The sequence below is a fragment of the Echiichthys vipera genome, assembly GCF_963691815.1.
Source record: "Echiichthys vipera genome assembly, chromosome: 8".
NCBI lineage: Eukaryota > Metazoa > Chordata > Actinopteri > Perciformes > Trachinidae > Echiichthys > Echiichthys vipera.
The window spans coordinates 4,829,677-4,853,549 of record NC_139833.1 but is presented as its reverse complement, the minus strand read 5'-3'; positions in this window follow the sequence as shown (position 1 = coordinate 4,853,549).

Genomic DNA, 23,873 nt, shown 5'->3' with positions numbered 1-23,873 from the left:
CCCAAAATGTCCTGCCATAGATTTTTATATTAATATACAATAGTCTTTTATCATATTATTTGATTATTGTTGCATTATTATTTAATATTGTAGATGCTCATTATAAGGCTAATAATTATTATACCTCATATTTGTGGAGGAGTATTTGTGTAACTGCACTTTACCAAATACATTTCACCGCTGATTATACTACTGTATACTACTGTATACTTGTATTGTGTTATTGGATTATAATTAGTGATGCAGTATCATGTAATTCACATTTTGCTATTGTAGCTGGTCACAGTGGGGGTTTATATATTGTTTAGTAGTTAAATAAGCACCCTATTTTAAAAGTTGTATGGTAAGGTCACTGTAGAATCACTTTGTTTTCCACATACACACTGTAGACGTATCATGGGAGAGATATGGTTATACTAATATAACCATTAAATGCAATAATGTCACTGCACTATTATGTATCACATGCTCATTGGCACAGAAAATCATGTGCTCAACCAGTTTTTACATACAGAAGGTGGACTGTAGGTACTGTAGGTATATTTTTATACACTTTTGCATCAGCACCAGTGACAAAGTCCATCATCAATTAGTTAAAAAAAAAACAGAAACTGCAGCTTTACTTCCAGAATGAACCATTAAATTAGCCAACGAATCCAACTTTAAAGCAATAATAACCATAAACTAGAAAACATGTTATGTACTGCAGGCCAAGAAATTCAGTATACTGTTCTACTTAAGTCCCATATAAGTTGAACCGCAGCCTTCTGGATGTAGGACGGCTGCAGTTCCTGGAAAGTGTTAGCCAGTCAGCTGAGGGAAACATGTCAAAGCAAGTTCTTGGTGTGAGCAAGTTTTCCCACAGTCGCCTGCATTGTTACTCTCCACCAGCTAGAATTTACCACATTATTCCATTAAGTTACTTAAATATAAGTTTCCCAGTGGAGCCGGCATCACAGAAGCACGAGAAACACTGAAAACTATCCAAAAGTTCTCGTTGTACGCCTCTTGAAATCTTGAATCATTGTATGTTAGATAGATGGATAACTTTATTTACCCCCGAGGGGAAATGAGGTCATCGTAGCAGCGTTACAAAACAATCAGAAGTACAAAATATGAACTACAATAAAACTACAGTATCATAGATAAACTCTATATTACAATATACAATGTGGATTTTAAGATGCAAGAGAGAGAAAGGTGCATTTCAGTGATAGGTCACTTTGGTTAATGTGAGTTTATTCTGAGCGTTGCTGTGAAGCGTTGTAGAGTCTGACGGCAGCAGGTAGGAATGATTTCCTGTGCCGTTCTTTTAAAGCAGCGAGGTCGAAGGAGTCTGCTGCTGAAGCTGCTCTTAAGCTCGTCCAGGGTTTTTGTGGAGGGGATGGGAGACATCGTCCATGATCACCAGCAGTTTTGCCAGCATCCTGTGCTCCACTACCTCCTCCAGGGTGACAAGCTTAGCATAAACTATAAAAACAAAAACGTCACTTCTGTAGACTTCAAAGAACAGACTATGAAGCAGCTCTTAATATCCAGAGTACAGTGTTTTAGTGTTGAGGTGTTCCCTCCATGAGCCAGATGATGGCAGTGTGCTGCCACGAGTGAATGTATGACTCAGCAGCACTCAGGCGGTGAGTCCTCCTGACAACCACATGGTTATTAATGCCTGTGAGCAAACATCAAATTATAGTGGTAATAGATTTATTTGAATCCCTTTAATCTCTGTATGATTTCAGAGGAAGCACTTTGAATAATGCATAACCTGGTACACAGAGACAAAAGTACACTTTGAAAATGGCCAATAGAAATAATAACCTCTAATGCTTTTGCACCGACTGTTTGAAAATGACCGGGGTCAAGTTAGCATTTGCAAAAATCATTTAGTGTTTGTTTTGAGTACCAGATACATCTTGTTTAACAATTTAGGACAATAGAGATCACAGTTTTTGTCCAGCTTCCTGTAATTGTTTAACACGGTGAAACTTAATTAAGTCATCGTGCGCCGTGTTCAGAAATTATATGCTCGTAACATTAAAAATGGGCTAAAAATAAAAAGCCAATGCTGTTTGACACAGGTTGGCTTTAACAACGACCTACTTGGCATCGCACACACGTTTGTCATAATGCCAGTGCTAGATGACAGAAATCAGCATCAACAGAGCCTCTGTATATCCCCTCAAATACGGATTTGCCACTTAACAGAAAAACGTCTTTAATAATGTGCATTCACAGTATTTTTTTATGTGTTATGAGCCATCTATACTGTGAATTTCACAATAATTAAATAAATGATGAATGTTTAGCAAGAAACAACAATAAGCTGGTGTTGAACCTGGAGGACCAGAATATGCATGCTTGAAAAGATTTATAGTGCAGACCTGCTGAGAGTTTAGGATCACAGTACTTCCTCTCCTTTCATTAACTGGGTTGGGGATTACCACCAGCTACTGTATATACCAGTAGGTGGTGGTGGCTTTGTCAACTCACCAGGCACTTTGGCAAGAAACCAGCCCTTGTTCAGAGCTCCAGTTACATTGAAAGGAGGCCATCACAGCATGATTGTTCCCTCTGATCTGAAACTCTGATTTAACTCATGGCTTTCAGATGCCAATAGTCCTCACCTTAAAGCCATAACATGTTGCAATTGTTTCTTGCAGTTGGTTTGCATCACTCTATTACTCCCTAACAAACCACACTGCAGTTTGACTGACAGCAAACCGAGGCATCACGGTGAGGAGATATCATCTGCCGACCAATCTAGCCTCAGAAGGAAATGAGCTGTCAACATGCTTGTTACAAACTTAATGCGGGTGGCAGATAGTCTGTCTTCCCTAATCTCAGAATTCTCTCCTGTCACTGCAACTCACAGCACCAATGCTGTGTGTGTAGTACACAGAGAGGACTAATTCACTTTGGATCACTGTGAGGCAAATGAAAACACCTGGGCACCAGTCTGAGCGGGCGGGTTAAAAGCAGCAGCTCTGGTCCAGTCTGCTGTGTGAGGAAGCTGCCTGTGTGTCCCCGATAAGAGGGAGCGAGCGGAGAGGACACGTCAGCCTACTTCAGGTGTCAGCACTTCAAACCAGAAGCTGGGGCTTCAGAGGGAATGTGTAAAAACTCCATATTGCAGAGGTGAAGTGGAGGATATTCTGAGTTTGTAATATGCGGTGGTGTCTGGTGGTGTCAACTTGTTCTTCACCTTAAGAAAAGAGGGGAAAAATGAATCCTAAGAGTGGTGTCTCACTGGATTTCTGCTCTGTGAAGCTCTCTGCCACCGTGTTCCTCCTATAGCGTGGCTCAGTGAAAGCATTATTTTTAATTGACAGGCCTCTTGTGATGTATCACAGCAATTTACTGCATTGCAGTGTACAGCCGCATGAGTTATTAGGCATGATCAAAGATATGATAGCACAGAACACCAGGGCTGTTCCCTTTAATGGGAAATTACTGGGCATCACTGAGAGGTGTACACCGAATCAGTCATAAGCTGTTGGAAGGCTGATAAACTGTTGGAAGGCAAATAAACAGCAATGACTGAGCTCTTAAACTTTTATTCACTTAACAACCTTTTAAGTGAATTGCAATTAACTTATGCTCAATGCAGAGCAGCAACTCGTGAATCTAGTCCACATTTATTTTTCATGGCTCATGAGAAAAATAACAATCTTAAATAAATAAACAAACAAACAAGATTCACCGTGTCAGTGAGAGCACAAGTATCATTCATCGTGGGTGTTTTTATGGGTTCAAACACACAGCCGCAGTGAAATCATTTCAATAATTAGCATAAAGTGGGATTACCCAACGAGAGAATCTTGCCGGTTTGAAATGGATTCTCAGTAGGAACCCAATAGAGGCCACATCATAAAAGCTGCAGCATGGAAATCAGCATTTTGGGAAAAATTCAACAGGGATTCATCATGGTGTGACCGAGCAGCAGGAGGATTTATTTTGCACAGGACTCACCAGACATTTCACGCCTTTTAAAATCTTATCTCAGACAGATTGGGAGCATTTAAAGAAGAAGCAACAGTTGAAAATGATTGTGCCAGTGCGACTGTACATACTATTTAATTCTGCTAAACACGCGGAACAAATTGAATCCCCAATTTGCAAATGAGGGATGTTTGCTGTTAAGTGAATGAAATTAGCAAAAACGGTGATAAGGGTGCCTCCAGTTTTTGAGTTTCGAGGAATTTCACAGCTTATATTTCCATTACATTTCACAACAACGTCGAATCCAAGCACAGCGACTGTTTGTGCCCGTGAAGAAATGGTTATGGGGACAATTTGAAAAATATTAAAGTACATTTTTTTTAATGAGACTACATAAATTTGCTCCAACAGGGCACTGATGCTTTTACTTTTGTCGTTTTGCGAATGTGTATCATCAGATGGAAGAACTCCCTTTCTTTAGACACAAAAAAGCTATTTTCTCTTTAAAACTTAAACAAAAGAAGTCACTCTTTCCTAATTTCCCTGCATATTTTCTTCATCGTGAGGAGTCAAAAAACGTGAAAACACAGTGTGTGTAGATGCAGCAGAAACGGATAAGAGGAATGGTATCCAGCTGGGTGGCTGTATGCTTCCAGGCACTGGACCAACACTCATCTTTTGACAGTGCTGTGATACTTTAGGGACCGGATAGACCCCAGCAGGGAGTCTGCCAAATGATTTCAAGAGATCTACCATGCTCGGGCGGTTTACAGTATCCATTAGCTGCCTTTGTTTCGTGCAGCTGACCTTTGATTCAACTCTGGTCAGCTCAGCCAGTGATGCTCTTATCTGGTGTTCAACTCTGGCAAAGATCACGCATACATTGTTCTTACACCCACTTTAGGCACTTCACAGCCACACTGTGATCAGTAAATCATAATACTTGGAATAAAACACTGTATCACACAATGGTTGGGTGCTGGCCTGAGTGGCTGGTTGACGCACGTGCCAGATTTTGTTAAAAATTGGCAGCATTTTGTCTGAAGGCTGATGGTTATTTTCCACCCCGCTTATAAAGCATGTCATGGTTGAGAACTATTTCTGATTTACATATTGCTGGAGTGGGGTTCGAACCTGTTTCCATGGTTCCTTCTGTGTGGAGTGCCACTTTCTCCGACTGTCGAAAGGCATGCAGGTGTTTGGTTGTCTATGTCAGCCCTGTGATAGTCTTGCGATGTGTCCAGGGTGCACGCCGCCTCTTGCCCACTGTCAGCTGGGATCGGCTCCGACTACAATCTTTCTATTACACTACAAAGTTTGGTTATGGAGCTCCCAAAGTTTCAGTTGTGTTATAAAACTTGCTGAATATTTGTCACATAAGAAAGTTAGTTGCGCGCTGAAATAATAACCGTAGGAAAAGAGGAAGTTAGGATGCCATGTACTGTCGTTGGCCCAAGTGTTGGCAATGTTTTAGGGGCAGATACCTTTTAGATCGCAAAGCTCGCCATCAGCAAATTTTGTACAATAGATCAACTTAAAAAATATCCTTAATGTTTGTTTTCTACTGTTATTCTGTCATTAGTTGATATAGATAAATCATAGCTCAAGCTAAAGCTACTTCATCGAGGCATTTGCTCTTTCTTTCCACTTCGTTTGTACTGAACTCCCCCACCCCACCTGTTGTCTTTTGCAGGTTAAAACCTTATGAAATATCATGTTATATAATATAACCTCATTTGGTCTAAATAGACCTGCACATACAGTATTTGATCATAGTCCGTAAAAAAAATACGCTAACATTTGTGTGCAGTGTCACGATGTGAGACGCACAGAATATACAAACGAGCAGTCAGCGGTTCTGATCCTAAAATATAGTTTTGGACCCTTCCTACAGTCACTGGTAATGCTCAATAAAAGGCTCTTTATCCTCTCTGAGAGGCTATTCTGGTTAGCATGGCAAATGTGATGTGCCAGTCTGCAGTTACAGTAATCTCCTTGATCACCTTTTACTTTACCAAATTGCAGCTTGATCAGGGAACAAGAGGGGTCAGGACGGGGACAGAGCAGGACTGACGCAGAGCTGGCTGGGAGATTGTTGGTCACATCTGGCATATGTTGACCCAAAGAGATTCGTGGTTCTTGCCGTATTGGGGCCACATACATAACATACAAACATTTCATTTGCATGTCTGCTTGTTGCTGTCATCTCTCTGCTGTAGCCTGATTTTTTTAACATCATGTAAAGAAGATCCCTGGCTTCCTTAACCGGATACAGGACTGTATGATAACACGGCTGGGATTTAGCTGGAGAAGCATGAATTCATGGAAATGAATGTCTCCTCTTTTCTAAAGGGTTGTTTTTAGAAGATTGAATGTAAAAGTCAGACAGAGAAGGTATTGTTATGCCAGCAGTTTGGTGGGATGAACTAAGATCAATACTCGCAACTATGGGTGCTTGTATGTAAAAAAAAATATATCTAACACTGTCTAACAGAAACTGAAAGTGAAATACTGTCGATCAGGGGTTTTCAAAGTCTGAGACAGTGGACCTCCATATCCTTCCTGGGTGCTTATGGGATCAAGAGTATGTTATTTGATCCCATAGACACTCAATAATTCAGTCAAGGTAGCCTTATATTGCTGTTTCACATAAATTCAGACTGCACCAAATGTATCAAAAAAAAGCTCTGTCCTGTGACATTTATCAGTTTCTGACTCCTGAAAAGTGGGAAAAACTTTATGTTATAACTAAGCTTCCCCTGAAACAGTTTGACACCTCCCTGGGGAGGCTCGCTTCACACTATGAAAACCGCTGCTGTATATGTTTAAATACGTTTTTTACTGCTCATGTTTGATCTCAAGCTTTATTCACTGCTCTTCTGTTGATGTAGCATACACTGCTAATCATCATCTCTTTACAAGAACAAACTTCTGAATATATTTGAATAATAATAATAATAATAAATAGGGGGTTAAAATAGCTTCTTAAAGGGAAATATGGTATATGTTATATGGTATTTTCCAGCCTGGCTCATGTTCTTGTAATTGTGGATGTTGTAACTGTGGGTCATGTTAAATATGCACTTGCCTCGCAACCTCCTGATAGCCTGGTGTTACAGAATGAATTAAGAGGCCACAACAGAAGTGAGTGCCTTTCTCACTTTGCCTTTTGTCAGAAAGGAACATCGCCTGTATAAACATGGACGTAGTCTCCAGGATATCACCTTTAGGTTTCTACAGAGCCATTGTGAAGCTCAGTGTGGCCGTCGCCATTTTGGCAGTGCCTGACTCTGCCTGCTCCTGGCTAATCATTGAGTTAGCTAAAAATTCAACCCTGATACAGCTGTCATGAATGGATAAATTAGCTATAGACCCCAAACCCATGTTAGTACCAGGCTGTAAACATTTGTGGTGTAAAGTTGGGCATTTTAACGTAGGGGGGTCTATGGGTGCTCATTTTTTAGCCCCAGAGGTAGGGTTGTGGTATGGTTGTGGTATGGTTGTTTCCTACGGTAACTAGCATTGCTTAATACAAGGCTCTTTATCTGGTCTGAGAGGCTATTTTGGTTAGCATGACAGTTAATATGTGATATATAATAATTTCTAAACTGCTTATCTAAGATCACCCAAAAATAGGCTGATTCATTTAAATGGTGTGTCCTCCATTAATCCAAAAAAAGAAAAGAGAGAGAGAGTGCATGAGGGGGTAAGTGGGTTGGGGGAAATAATTGATCAATATCTTTATCAACCCCCCACTGATGTATTGGGGTCACTATTTTGTGCTTTGTGATAGGATAGAATTCCTCTATATGATTTAAGATTATGAAAGTGTCCTAAATTGCAGTGATGAGTTTTTTTTTCCATGAAGGCGAAGCTTAATTCAAATGTCACACATGCACAAACCTTCTAACCTTGTGGGTGAGTGTGGGGACTAAGGGCTGTCTCCACTCTCATTGTTAAAGTCTCAGCTAAGAAGCATGGCAACGGCACACTGAGGAGTTAATGAGCTTTACGTACAAACACAGACACGCATGCACACGGGAAACACACAGACTGTAGCCAAGAGCATGCACGCACAAGGAAGTATATATACTCTCAATAAAACACACGCCCACACACACATGCACATTCTTGCCTGTCAAATCACATTAACATCAGGTCAGGCTGCTTTTTGAGCTGGTTGCTATGGCAGCAGTGAGAGAAAAATGGCGGCCTGTACGGGCTGTTCCAACAGGCGTCTCCAACACTGTGCAGGGGCTGTGGCAGTAAGATTGGTGTAACTATTAGAGATTGCTCCCCTCCGCCGTACTTAATGTAATAAAAGCGTGACTCAAAAATGCATGAGGTGCCGGAGTGCTGTTGATATATGAAATGGCTGCAATTTGTCGTCGTAAAAAGGGGTCAAAACCTTTCAGGCCTCCACATCTATCCATTAAGAGTATTGAAAAAGCTCCAGAATAAAGTTTTTTTCTTTTATTATTTCTCTCTGAGATGATTCCATGGGATCTCGTTATGCACCAGATTTGAGTTAAAGCACATAAATCCTACTCCATTTCCTTTTCCTATAGCTGACCGTGTTGTATCGATACATTTTTCTCATTAAAAAGGAGATTAACATGTTTTAAAAATATTATTATTATTATTATTAATATCAAGATTGACAGGAAAGGGGGGGAGATAGAGGGGACATGCAGACTCTTGTATATGGGGTAGGGCTGGGTGATGATTCAATATGATTGTTTATCATCTTTTAATGGAATCACATTGTGATGAAATCAAATGCCGAGATATCAAGATACACAATTATCATCTCAATTGGTATAAACAAGCACACAATAACTCCAATTATTTTATTCAGTTTACTTTCTATACATGTGAATGCATATAAACCTACCCTATGTAGCTGGAACATGTTTTAATTTTTCCTCTGTAATTTCACTTTAAACTGTTATGTTCATTTTACACTAAAGTTCATTAAATGAGAAAATACTTCAATTCAGGAGTATAGGCTTTACCGTGTGGTTATCTCATATATATTATTGATTTATGAAATTACCAGTAAACATGCTATATTGTGATACAAATCACTATCCAGATATGAAATTACTTATATCAGGATAGAAGATTTTGGCCATATTGTCCAGTATTAATACAGGAAGCATGCTCTCCCAGTTGAGTTGAACTCTGAGATAAACACGTAGTAATAATTCATGCTTGCACAACAGTAGTAGTGTGTTCATTTCTTTACTTTTGGCCCCAGTCAAATCAAAATCAGTGTTTTGTGTTGAATATTCCATCTAAAATATTCCCATCATCAACTCTAATTACACTAATTTTATTCAGCAGATGTCAAAATTAAGATTACATAACAAATTTTGCAGATAAAGTTCATGACAAAATCATTCTCGTGCTGTGGTGAGCTGCAGTGTGCAGTGTGCATTTGGTTATACACTGGAAGCACAAGTTGTTTACAGCGAAGTGAGCACAGGCAGAGTCCCTTTAATCAGGTGCAATAAACACATATTATGTACTTCCTGTTGGCAGGATCTTGTAGGTGGTGTCAGATCCTAGTTAGCTGTACAGCGTGGCTCTAGTGCCAGCTTTTCACACCCCTCCTCCACGGTTGTCACTCTGATTTGTATCTCATTCAAAATAGGTGTGATCTCGACCCTGATGTGAAAGCTTTTCTCTCAACAGCCAGCCAGGTGCTGAGTACGGTGGCATGGCGCGGAGGCGTACATCGACATGCGGCTTGTGGGTCAAGTCTGTTTTTTAATTTCCTGTACTGTATTTGCAGGGGCTTGGCAGAGTAGCCACTTTAAAAAAAAAAGGCAGCCTTATCTGACCTCGTTCCGCTTCAGCCCCTTTTTGGGCGCTTCTGATGATGCCACTGACCCATATTTGCTGTTATTATTCACGGGCGGTTTTGTTTAGGACACAAACAAGTTTGTTTGTTTGCAAATGAAATGTTTTATATAAATATGTCCAGAGGAAACCAAATGAGATTGAAGAAAAAAACAGCCTCCATTCACACGCACAAAATAGGCTCCTGAGTTTGAATTAAAACTGTAGCAATATTCTGCTAATTCTAATTAATCAGTATGATTTAGTGTTTAAACATTTTTACTGTACAAGCGGCCGAAATGTGTTTCCTCAGGAGGGGGGCTGGAGTCTCCCTTAGAGAGAGGGGGAGAAGTTCAGCATCCGTGAGGAACTCGGAGTAGAGCCGCTGCTCCTTTGTGTTGAAAGGAGCCAGTTGAGGTGGTTCAGGATCATCTAGTAAGGATGAACCCTGGGCGCCTCCCTAGGCAGGTGTTCCAGGCACGTCCAGCTGGGAGGAGGCCTCGGGGAAGACCCAGGACCAGGTGGAGAGATTATATCTCCACACTTGCCTGGGAACGCCTCAGGATCCCCCAGTTAGAGCTGGTTAATGTGGCCCGGGAAAGGGAAGTTTGGGGTCACCTGCTAAAGCTGCTGTCCCCGCGACCCGACCCCGGATAAGAGGCTGAAGATGAGATGAGACATTTTTATTTTTAGGATTCGTCAACCATTACAAACATTTTGTCTTTGAATTACTTCTTAATTAAAAAATTGTTGCTTACAAAAAGATATGCAAACATTTTGTAGGTTTATGAACCTTGTACAACTATATATATATATATATATATATGTATATATATATATGGATAAGCACTTTTTCCACATCATTTCCTGTGGAAACTCGCTAACCTCTTCTCTCGTTATAGTAAAAAGGTTTGCTTGATAACCTAAAGCGTGTTCTCTTAGAGCGGCTTGTTAGGCTAATGAAGATGAAAACAAGGAAATTGATGTCAAGCTTTTGCAAATCATTGGACTGGTGAAATGGGAAAAACTTAGCAGCTTGCAGGTTGTTATTTCAGAGTGCAGGTAACTGTTTAAATTGATTAGATGTGCTTTGTGATTGTCAGAGACGGCAGTGTGCTCGATGGCAGGTTTACTCTACACCCACGTGAAGCAGTCACAAAATCTCGTTTGCAAATCAAACGTTCTGTGTTGAAACACCCAAATAAACATCTTTTAATGTAATCACATTAATTGTGGGTAATGTACAAGCATTCAGTTAATTTGCCCCTTTGAGAGAAGTCTGTATTTTTAATACTGAGGTGTCTTTCAAGCAGTGAAGAGTAACACCACTAAAGCACACGTGTGTTGAGTCTGCAGGCTAAAGCACATCGAGAATGAAACAAGACCACGTTTTCTTTCCATATCCCCTAACGTGCACATGCATATCAGCACAGATAACATTGCGTGCCCTCATGCACTCAGACATACATAAAAACATATCTCATATAATCAATAACACCCGGCTTATTCTGCATTTTACAGCAATTATTTTCTCTTGATTGCTGCATGTATTTTCCCCCTATTTTAATTATCCTTTTCTAACTGGCTCATGTTCTTCTTGTTACATTTTTTTTTACATCCTACCTTTTATGTCACACTTATTTCCCATTTTAAAAAGGGGTTGGTTTAAGTATTTTTTATTTAAGTTCTATTTTTTTTATAAATCTATGTTACATTATTAGATATAAGTATTGTACAACAGCATTCAAAGGACCTTACTTAAATCTGCAGCAGGTACAGTAACTAACTTTGAAATTCAATTCAATTCAATTTTATTTATTGTGCCAAATCACAACAAAGGTTATCCCAGGACACTTTACAGACTAGGTATAGTGCACACACTATGACTTATTTATGATTTACAGAGACCCAACAATTCCCTCGTAGAGTACGGTGGCGTTGAAAACCTTCACTATAACAGACAGGAACGTCAGACAGACCCAGCTCTGTGGAGGACGGACATCTGTCTGCACTGACAGTATTCACTGAATTACTGTTGAAAGAATGGTTATGTGTAACTCCAACATTACCGAACTTTGAAACCAGATCTCACATGTTTTTGCTAATAGGGTTTAAGCATGGCACCGATCAACTAGGTCAAATGTGGGTGGATCCTTACAGTATAAGTTATGCGCCCTAATATTAGTGAGCTACATGCAAAAAGTTTACTAAGGAGGATTATTTCCCACCAAAATACCAGTAGACACGTCCGTCTATAACCATCTAAACACAAAATAGTATCAGTGGCATTTGTTGCATTGACCGAGAAATCAAATCCTCCTGTGCAGCACCTGAAGGGTCGATGTTGTGGTGGAAAAGACTGGTATCTTTAGGGCGTCCTAAAGACACCAGTCTGTGCAAACACACACACCTGGCAGAAACAAATACTCTGGTGTGTAGGTATACAGTATATTTAAGGAATAGCGTTAATCCGGCCTTTCTCATGTTTATATCTCAGCAAGTCCATACAAATGAATGTGCATGGTTTACAAAAAATATATATTTTAAGTAAATAAATGATTGCGTTAATATCCAGACAGGCTTTGATACACATTTTAACATATTAATCAAGAAGTTCATCAGCTGATTAAATTGCTGTGTTCCAAAGGGGAGGGTCAAAGTCAAGTGTAAGCCGAAGACTATCATTAATCAATGGTAAGCTAAATAAAGCGGTAGCCTTTTTCCCTGCGAAAACCCTCTGATGCTAATGGATGGTGTTGCGGCGTGTCATCAGCCTAATTGGCTTTGGCCGGTGACCGCTTGATGAGGTCAGCTGGGAGAGGTCAGTCGGAGAGTAAACCCTTTATCTTATGGATCTCTTGCCCCTAAAGGTCTGGTTCCATGACCCACTTGCATACTAGCCTATACTACGTGCTTAGACTTTAAATTACTGGTATAACCTTTATGCTTATGTTAACATTACCCTGCCAGTCAGTTCAGATGTGCTCTTCTTACAACTTTGCACTTAGATTACATTAAATTATATAATGTGAGCCAATGGAAGTCTGCTGCCAATTTGAAAATGTCACTAAAAGCTAGTAAAAGTGTTTTTCCAGGGATTTATTATTTCTTTTCCTTATTCTCAATCTTTATCTTTATCTTATTTTCCCTTCAGTGCTATTTAGTTTCCATAAGTAGGTCCTTCCTCCCCACTGTGGGTTGTATTTATGCAAGTATTATCCCATCCCATTATCCCAGTGTAAATGTTCCACACAGTCAAAACAGAGTTTGAAAAAGTATCATGCATACATGTAATATATACAGCAGGGATGCTGCCTGGGTCTACTGTGTTTACATTACAACTCTTGAGATGTTGGTGTCAGTTATGCGTTATCGCTCCATAGCTTTTCTTTCACATTTAGTGAAACTGGACCTTTACATCTCCCCAATGTTAAAGGGGAACTCCATCGATTTAACACATAAAGGTCAGAGAGTATCACACAGCCTTGTTTTAGATGCACTCTGGGGCTCTAGAGGGAACTTTGTTAAGTCTGAAACAAAAGTCTCTGATGAAGATATGTGCAGGAATATTTAACTAAAACATGCTGTCGGTTCACGCCCGATGTCAGCTGGGATCGGCTCCAGCCCCCCGCAACCCCGACAGGGACAAGCAGTTAAAGATGAATGAATGAATGCTATTGGTTGGTTTTTGGTGTAACGTGAGACCTGGTGTTTTTGGAGCTTGACCCACACCAGGGGCTGAAAATCAGGATTTCTCAAACTTTTATGCTTTTTGATATTTGGCCATTGTTGCATGCTAGCAGCAGCATTGCTCTGGGGACAGCAACGTTGGTCTGTTGATTGGTTGGTTCACCACTTTGGTCCAGACTGAAATCTCTCAACTAATGTTACCATTTCACATGATGCCATTCGGCCCAGGCATCCATGGTCTTTGTGATCTTTCTTCTAACACCATCATCAGGTCAAAATTGTAATTTTTCAAATACTTTGGTTAAGGTACAGACTGGTTTTCTGTGCAATGAATACGACCTCATGTGTTAATCACGGTTACACACTACTCTGAAACTCATTAAAGTTTTCCGAACAGTTTGATTTTTCTACATTTTCAGATCCATCAAAAGTCCCTTCACCACTCAGATCCACAGGATATGCAAAGGTCATGATAAACTGATTGATTAACTTTGTCTCCCAGCGCAAAGCACTTTACGACAAAGAGCTGCAGAATTTAAACTATAATAACTCAGATTATAGCCTACCTTCAACAGATCAGATAATAATATTCAGGTGGATGATGAGGACAGAGCACACACACACAGAGGGAGAGTGACAGTGGATGAAGACCCCCTTCAAGTAGCTGCGGTGCCGAATGCATTTGCATCAACAGCATTTTGTCTCGTAACGTGAATTTTCAGAACGCATATCATAATAATACACATCGAACTAAGTTTGCAAGGCTTCTGTGCTTAATGCTTTTTCTCAGATGATGGAAAAAAAACTGTTATGGTAAAAGTTGGTCAACAAAGATGGACGCCAAACAAGTTTTGTCTTTCCTCTGTGGTTTGTATTCTCCGAGCATCTTCTGCGGAAAAGGACTGTAATCCGCGCAGACAAACACAAGCTGCTAGAGAGACAGACCCAGAGCTGAGGGCCGCTCGCTCTTTACTGTCTATAAAAACATGAACACATAGTCTGCGTTGGGTGACGTACAAGATAAGTCCGTAACTTTAGTCACATTTATATCATAAACTTTGTCATTCTTCACACGATATACAGAGCTGAACATTTTATGGCCAGATGAGGAACTTCTGCACCACAGGGAGATAAAGATAATAGATAATGTGTTTGTGTCGCGTGTTTTAAAACCCAAAACATGTAAATTGTAATTTCCGTCACAGAACGCATATGAAGGATACAGACTAAATGTGCAAATATCTTTAATGTGCCGTCTGACTGTGAGCTTTGGTTGCCTCTTGTTTCCAGTGTGAAGACGGCAGCAGCTGAATGCAGATGAATTTGCCTGCTGACTGAGTTGATGATAGTTTAACTTTTGCAGCTTGCCTCCGCCAGCATGCTCCGCAGCATGTGATTGTGGCAACCAGACATCGAGGCAAATGACACAGGAGCTGGTTTTACTGAATTATGAACAAACATAAGCTTCAAAGTTTGAACCCATTAGCACAACTTGCTCAATCTTGTTGATATTACTTGTGTGATAATAATATGTAGGCTAATAATCCTCTGTTTTAGGCCACAGTCCACTTTATTTAACTGTATGATGAAATCGGAGCAGGTAGAAAGCAGCAGCCGGTGGCTTATGCCACAGTCTGGAGCTGTGGTGGGTTCAAAATACAGAGCGTGGCGTTTCAGGGTGGAAGCCACAGCTGTGCTTTCCTTGTACTATAAAATAGGTACAAACAGTTACAATAAACACCTTAGCTGCTCTCAGGATATAAGAATGCCGCCTGTTACTGTGTTTTTCACTGAGCTGCATTTGAGAAGAAAGGTCACACACACACACACAAACACACACACCATTCTGATCCTACTTAGGGAGGAACTCAGACCTGTGCGTGTGTGTGCGTGCGTGTACGCATGTGTGCGTGCGCGCGTGGGTGTGCATGCAAACAACACTTGAGTAAGGTCTCACGTAAACTCCCCTCTGACTAGTTGGTGTTTGTCTTTTTGAGTCATTGAGTGTGACAGAGCGATGGTTAGACATTAGCTGCCGCAGCATGCATACATAGTGCAATCAGAGAGCCAGGGAGAATTAGTGTTCACATCATCTAGCTCACTGTGCATTTCTATCACAACAGATGCTGATGGTTTCTGCGTATCCGTTTGAATTCAAAGTAAATATTTATCTTGCCATATGGCTTTTAGTCAGATGTTTAGAAATGTCTGCGGTTCTTTTCCCTGTTGGCATGCCAAGGTCTCTGATGTGCGGTGCAGGAGACTTTCCTAAAGACTCTGACCTCACGGTTGATCTCATAAAGCCATTACCTACCTTGTGCTTAAGGTTCTTTGGGATGGATTACAGGTCACATACTCAGAGATTGGATTACTTTGATGAAGCTTGCAGAGAGTTTTGCACCCGGATGTTTGTTAATCAGATCTCAGGTTGAGTAAATGAAATATAGATATACAAAGATAGAAGTTTATAAACCGAGATTTATTTGTTTAGAGCCTATTCTTTTTTTGGTGGTTTGAAATGAATACCAGACATGGTTCAGATAGAAAACAAGGTCAGATGGATGGGACTTAAATACCTTTCTGAGGGGAGAGGGCAGACTTCTGTTTCTCTCTTTCTCTTTCATTTTATTTTATGAAGTTTCCGGTACTCATTGCTGTATCCAGAGGAATATCCTACACCTTTAGTCCCCCTTTCACACAAAATTATGCTGCATTTACAAATTTAACTCAGCCCAACTCTTCTGCTGAATCATCTCCGGCTCATTTTTAGTTTGTGCTAATATTAATGTGGGATACTTCACTGTGAAACTGTCCCCAGTGACTTTGGTGCTTACTTTTACCCCAGGCAATCACTACGGTGACTTTGTCTAAGGAAAGATGTATGGGGACCATTTCACAGGATGCCGCATTTAATCAATTCCATAACATTGTGGTCAACGATTCAAATATAGCTTCCCTCCCTCCTCTGGTTTCAGAGGGAGCATTGCAGTATTAAATCTATTTGGTAAGCCAGTGGTGTGTGTTACTTGCAAATCTTTTGTGATACTGGAGGAGGCTTGACTGTAACTGTAAAGTGAGAAAGTACAGAAAAGTTCTTTCAAAATGTGTGTTTCACCATTTCGGTTAGAAATTGAAAAATGACCGAAACAAGCTTTTAAAAGCAATCAGCAAAATCAAAGGTAGTATCTACTTTTCTTTTCTCCACCCCCGCCTGGGTGCGCACTTACACACATCAATGGTACAGCGTAGCTCACCAGCTGGTAGTATGGAGCTAAAGACACAGGATACCATTAGCCCACCGCTAACCTGCAGAGCACTTTTCGAGACACCATGGCCAATACTGGAGTCCAAGATGATGGAGAAACAACAGAAGTTGAAGATCTTCCTGCGGTGACGTAAACCGTAAAGCAGTTGATATTTTTGGAGTTTTTTTTAAAGATATGTACTTGTATGATGTACCATCACACCGGTCTTGGAAATGTATTATAAAGGTTGAAAAACTACATGGTGTTGCTTTTAAACTGAAAGTGAAATCGAATTGTTGATTTGGAGAAATGTTAGTCGAAATGTGTGGGAAGCACTGTTGCTCTCAATGTTTAAATGTATACTGCTGAATGTATAGAGGTGGAAACAAAAGCACCTTAAATCAGCAGCGTGGGACCATTATGGATATCTACAAAACGACCAGGGAGTCGATTTAAAAGACCGATATCCAATTTGGAAAAAGTGTCATTGAATAGTGACTGTCAGCACTTCGAATATGTTCCAACATCTTCAAGATACCCCCCCCCCCCCCCCCCCACCCCTATAAACAACCTTAACTACTGTAACATTACTAACTTGGACCAAAAGGAGTAGTTCACAGCGTGTTATTGTTTATTTTCTGGGTAGTAGTTACTTGGATGTAACTCCAGCTCTACGAGTACGTGTAGAATCCTCTATTTTCAATTATGTGTCCCTGATTAATAATTGGGAAACCGTGATATTTTCTCTTTCAATAATCGTGATATCGAACTCATAACATCCGTATTTGAGGGCTTTTAAAAAAATTATTTAAAGTCTGTGAAGGAAAAGTAGAATTACTCAACCATCTCTTAATATTCCTGCTCCTTATCAGGGTCAGGATCATGCTGCCAACAGAGCACCAGGCAGCCTCAATGACTTACAAGTACTGTTGCTGTGAAACACTCTTTTCCAACAATCCTTGAATTAAGTCACTATTGTATGGCTTCTGAAATGATTTGCTGCACAACTGTGCTCAGTTGTTGTTTGTCAGCCTGCATGGTTAGAGTCTGAGATTTAGAGCAGTAGCACAAACCTTTGTCTACAAACCCATGGGATGGAATTATACCCCCCTCTCAGTACAGCACAGCTCTCTCCAAAGACTGAATGCTTTCCCTGTTAAATAGGCTGAGTAGTCTTATAATATTGGTAGCAGGCACATTTCTTATCGCGGTCAGTGAAGCTTCACATCATCAAATAGAGTCAGCACCGGGTAGCTTTGCTGGACAGCTCTCTGTGCAATTCATAATATGAACTCTTCTCGCCAAGCTTACTCCATTGGGAACTGTTAAAGTTTACTTAAAAGGTCAGGTAGGTGGTTCTATATATTCTGCAGAAGAAAACAAAGGGCATGCAACCAACAGGAACTTGGAACAATTCCTGATGTACAATACACACGTTCAAGCAAAACTCTGCTGTAACTGCTGCAAACACTTCATACTATTGATGCCATTGCTGCTGCTGTGCACATGTGTGTGAGTGAGTGTTTTATATGGCCCATCTGTATCACAGCTTTCACCTGGAGGCTCTCATATGAAAATGCCCTGGGGGGAAATGTCTATTTTCACTCCCCAATTGTGGTGCATCTTTATGGGGAGTTTTTACCACTATGACATACATTAGGCACAATGTTGTTTCAGCTCCAAATAGCCACGTCTTACACAGAGATTTTTTCGAACAGCGTCCGTCTTAACTCTACACCCCAGTCTCTCTGAACACACAAGAGGCTCCAAATCAACCCAATCCCTTACAAATGATATGCGTAGGCATCAAAGTGGGTCTTGTGGTATTCCTAATACACACCCCCCCACATGTTGAGGGTTTCAACATTGCTCTGGCAGTCTGCCCTGCCATCTGATCCATGTTACCTCCATATTGCACCCCAGTCCAATGAATATGACTTCAGATCTGATGAGAAGAAACTCAAATGATCAACAATAACACAAGTTATACGTCAAGATAACAGATTATCTCTTGGGGATGTGACTGTAAATCTGCACCCCTACAGTATATAAACACAATCAAACTTGCATAATCAAGAGAACATCATGAAATCTTATAAATACTTAATATATGCACTAATCTACTTCAAACAAGCAGATACACAAACCTATTAAATCTTGACTGAACAAAGCAAAGACCATTTTTATTGCATCTGCCATAAAACTCATTATTAGTTTAAACTTGCCAGGAGAGACAAGATCATTCCGCTGTTAATCATATTTGTTCATGAAGGAGGAGAACACAGTGGTGTTGTGCAGCACAGTGCCAGCGGGAGAATGTGAAATAAACTCTCATATAGTTTTTGTTATTGTATTTCATCACTGTGTTTGTATCGCTTCACCTCACTGTGCAAAGTAAATCAACTCAAATGAAGTTAAGAATAGTCCGTGTCCCAGAGCTCTAGTCTCTGTTGCACTGGGCTGAAGCATAACTGATCTCATTGTGTCACAAGAGCTACATTCACACACTGGGGCTTGGTCACCAATTCCACAAAGCACCAGTGTTAGTGTGTGTTTTGACAGAGAAGTGCTGTTGTAGCATTGTGTCCCCTCTCCACCACATGAGTCATTGTCTTGAGACCCAGCTTCAAGGGAATCCTGGGTTCGCTGTCTGTTTGACCCGCAGCGTTGATGTCACTGTCATTGTCCTTTGCTTTGTGAGTCACGCTGTCTCCCACAGGAATTCAAAATAATTATACTGAAAAGAAGAATAACAATGACGGTATTTTTGTCCACGTCCATGAAACAGCAGGTAATGGGGTACAATTTGCCGTAAGACGGCTATAATCAATATTTTCATAATAACAATGTACTAAATCACAACATGAAGATGAGGTGAAAAGAGTCGATCTGATGCACCAACAGAAAGTTATCACCTGGATCTGATGTTCCCCTCAGCTTTACAGAGCTTTGAAGAAAGTTTCAGCTCACTGTTTGGCTGCCCAGACCAGAACTTTAGTGTTTTGGCTCACTCATAGTTTCATTTTGGCCACAGCAGGCAGCTCAGGGAAAAGCTCTAAAGTCCTACTGTACACCACCTGTCCAGCAGCAAATAACAGCCAGACAGTTAGAGACTACCTTGTGACAATCTCTGAACCCATCGGTCTGATGACAATTCAGCCTCTGGGGACAACAGCTGATATTTAGGGCTTTCTGGTGTAGCCAGTGGATATCTGGGACAATACTTCCTCTTCTAAGCGGTGGCCATTGTTTACCGTGCAATTAGCAACTCGAGGCGCAAGAATGGAGTTGAGAGACAACATTTCTATATCGATATCAGCATGAATGAATGCAGATAAATAATATAAAAAAGATAATGAAACGCTAAATTGGGATCGGACAATAGCAGGTTCTAGGATTGTATTTTTGCCAATGTTCCCAACGCTCTCCACACGGGCTGTTCACCTGCATGCAATCAAAGCTTGAACCAACTGGATTGATTTATTGATACTATTCGGACTCCAAAGGGAAACCAGACCTCTTTCGCTTCCCAAATCTTGTCCCATCGCCTACAGATACAGATTCTACATTCCTATGAAGAATCTCTTTATAGAGATCAACCTTGTGAAGGTGGTGGAGCACTAGGCAGCCAAAAAAAAGGCAGATATTTTAGTAGTAAGGTTGATGTAGTGGGTTGAATAATAACACTCATGATAATGCCATTCAAGAAGGTTTTAATTGTACTTTTTTTCTGATATGTTATTTGCTATTTGTCGTCTTGTCACAGGACGTTTAAGCCTGTGCAGTTCTTCTATTTGTTGTGTGAAAAACAAGATGTATGTTGTTGTTTTTTCCAACAAAGTGATTATGGTCAGCTTACCTTGAAATGGTGTTCGGCCCTCTGTGAGATTACTGCGATGACGTGGCTCTTCAGTCCCCCTCCACAGCTCTAATCAATAGAGCAGAATACAGCGGTCGCACCTGGCAGACGGCTGGCAGCCAGTCGGCCTCGTTTTTTCCCACTAACGCTGTGATACAATAGACTCCAAACATGTGTGGCACTGATTCAGAAAATAAATTACCTTAATGACTCAGCGCTTAGGTCTCATAGTGGTGGTGTAAAGTGGTGAGCATGATGAGTTTATGTGAGACTGCCCTTCACACCTGCAAAATGTCAACATTTATTGTAGTCACGATTCTGTCGTCATCAGTGGCTATGCCTACATGCATGGAGAAATCTGTTCTCTCTCAGGTACTTAACTTGGGTCAGTGAGTATAAATGTCCCTATTTGTTGTTAGATACTGTATATTTTTTTATTATAGCAATGACGATACTTTGTTTTGACCAGCATAAAATGAGCATCGGTGGCTTGTTTTTGCTGACCTTGTTTTATACATACAGCCAAAATACATGGGGAACAGACTCATAGGCTGGACGCAGCAAGGTTGTTTTCTTACCTGCTCCGTCAGTAGCGTGGTGGCTGCCAGCCTCACTGGGTACATATTGATTTTTTCTAACTGATAATGCAGTTGATTATGCAGAGTTTGGAAGCTCACATTGCCCTCTGGTACAATAAGGTGTGTGTCTTAATAGTTTTAAACAGATTGTACTTGTTTTTTTCAAAGTTCTGTGTAGTTTTTAACAGTTGGAGGGCTGCAGTATCCCTCAACAGCTGTGTACGCACCCCATGTATGTATTTTGGCTGCTCCAAAATTTAATTGGTTCTTTGTTGGTCCATTCTACACCCTTGACCACGTTTCACAAAAACCAGGTTAATAGTTTTCCTTAATCCTGCAGACAGAGACCACCAACCAACCAACCAACCAACCAACCACCAACCAACCAACCAACCAACCAACCAACAAACAGACAAACTGTGCACTTTGACCGTTTTTGATAATTCTGTAAACTGTTCTCACCTGAATACATATTTTGTTCGCCAACAACTGTATCCTGTCTGTGCATGTAAACACAGCCAAGTCCACAATATTAATGTTCTGCTGTCAATCATCTGCACAGTATCTGTATTACAACCAGTAACCTTCAAGCTCTCCAGCCCCAAAATAAGCTTCAATCATCAGATCCAAAAAGCTTTCTTATTATAGAAATAAAATGTCAGAAGGTGATATTAATATCTCTGATATCAACTCATGACATTTTTGATGTCTAATATCTCTAAGACAGTCTTACAATTTTGACATCTGAGGGCATACCTTTCATCTGCTGTCATTTAAAAAAAAATAACTGTTACAGTATGTTTCATTTCCTTTAATCAACCATTTTTCAAGTTTTCATTTATTTTTGCAAATGTGGGCTTTTATTTGTTAATCGCCCACTATGTTGATAATTGTTCTTGTCATTTTCATGCCATCAAACTCGTTTCAGCTTCTTAATTAAGAGGATTTTCTACTTTTTACATATACGATGATAAAATTAATACTTCTGGGGTATTTTGGACTGATATTCAGATTGACATAGCCGCCTCCGGCATTTTAAAACCACAATTGTTGGGTTAACCAAATGGCTGGTTTCTCATTTTAGAAACAAAGTAATCGCACGATAACATATTTTGAAATGCTTTGCTTGACTGACGGCTCCCTTTCTCTCCGTCATTAAAAGAAAAACGGTTACAAAAGCCAGATTTAATGGTGACAGGAGGCTTCATGTCATACATCCTGATGTTGTTTTGCTCTGATTACCAAATAACCTGCTGCAGGGACTCCTTGACTGCTGATTTATAATTCACTCCAAGGAGCACAATAATGGTGTTGTTGATTCATTGCGCTTGATTTTCAATCAGTCATCTTCTCTTTTGTTCAGGTCTACCTGGTCGGCCGTTAATCAGACGGCTGGCTGTGCCGCGCAGAAGAGCAGAATCCACAGCTCTATAAATATTTAGAAAATGACTTGATAGAATAAATTATATCATTATAGCTGCATTCAAATAATAAAATATTTACACTGTTAACACAATATCAAGAAATGTGTTTCAATACAATTTAAATACAACTTATGTGTAATACAAAATGATATATAACATGCGAAAGGCCTTGCAACTGAGGTTAAGTTAAATGTATTTACAATCACTCACAAACACGAGCGCTGAGAGGTGGAGACATAATGTGGTCGCAGTGCTTCAGGCCTCCTGGTGGATTGTTCTGTTCTCTCTTTAATTATTAGTCAGGAAACCCCAGAGGAACATAACAACACAGGGCAACACTTTGGAATAACTAAACAGAACCCAAGCAAACTACGAGTTAATGATGAGTTAGGTAACAGTTACTCATAACACTCAGGGTAACGTACAGGGAAGCTTGAATGATAACCAGGGGAAAAGGAGTTTCACCAGAATAACAGGACTTTACATGACATGCTAAAAAACACAAAAAAACAAACACAACTTAAGTTACAGAATACATGTAGCATGCAGGGCTGGATCCATAGATAACTCATGAATGTATAACACACAGCATGACTTATTGGAACCATCATTAAAAAAGTTTCAGTATGTATTTGCTGTATGTTTGAGAGCAGCTGATATGTGAACCTGATGCATGCATGATGTTAAAACGTGTTGATATTAACAAGCCAACAGATGGTCATACACTTGCACAGAAGCCATAGTGGCATGTGGGTGTGCATCACAAAAATACACCGTGTCAACATATCCACAGCCACAGTGTATGTACAGAATCTGCTGAAGTGGTTATATATGTAGACTCAATATCCCCTAAGACTAAGTTACCAAAACAAAACACAAATTATTGCCCATAAGAACTGTTTGTGAACATTTTATCTGTGCTGAATAATAAACATATTTTACAGAAATAAGTTTGGATCAGAGAAACAGCTCTGCACTACTGAGTAGGGAATGATTGATGAAATGAACAAAACATCATATTTGATTGATAAGTGAATTATTCTGAGTACAGCATTATTACCTCACCTTCATCTCTTTATGAAACTGAAATTCTTTAGTTTGGAAGAACACGACGGTGCGGTATTGACTCTCCTTTGCTCACTGATACTGTTTTATTGAGTTTCATAAATCCCCGTGGCCTTACAGTATAAGCAGCCTGCAAAACGTTTATGGACAACTGAGGTTCTGGTCAGTTTGAATTGCATTGCATTTATGTTTTCACAGTGTCAACGTCTCCAAAGAAACCAGCTCACCC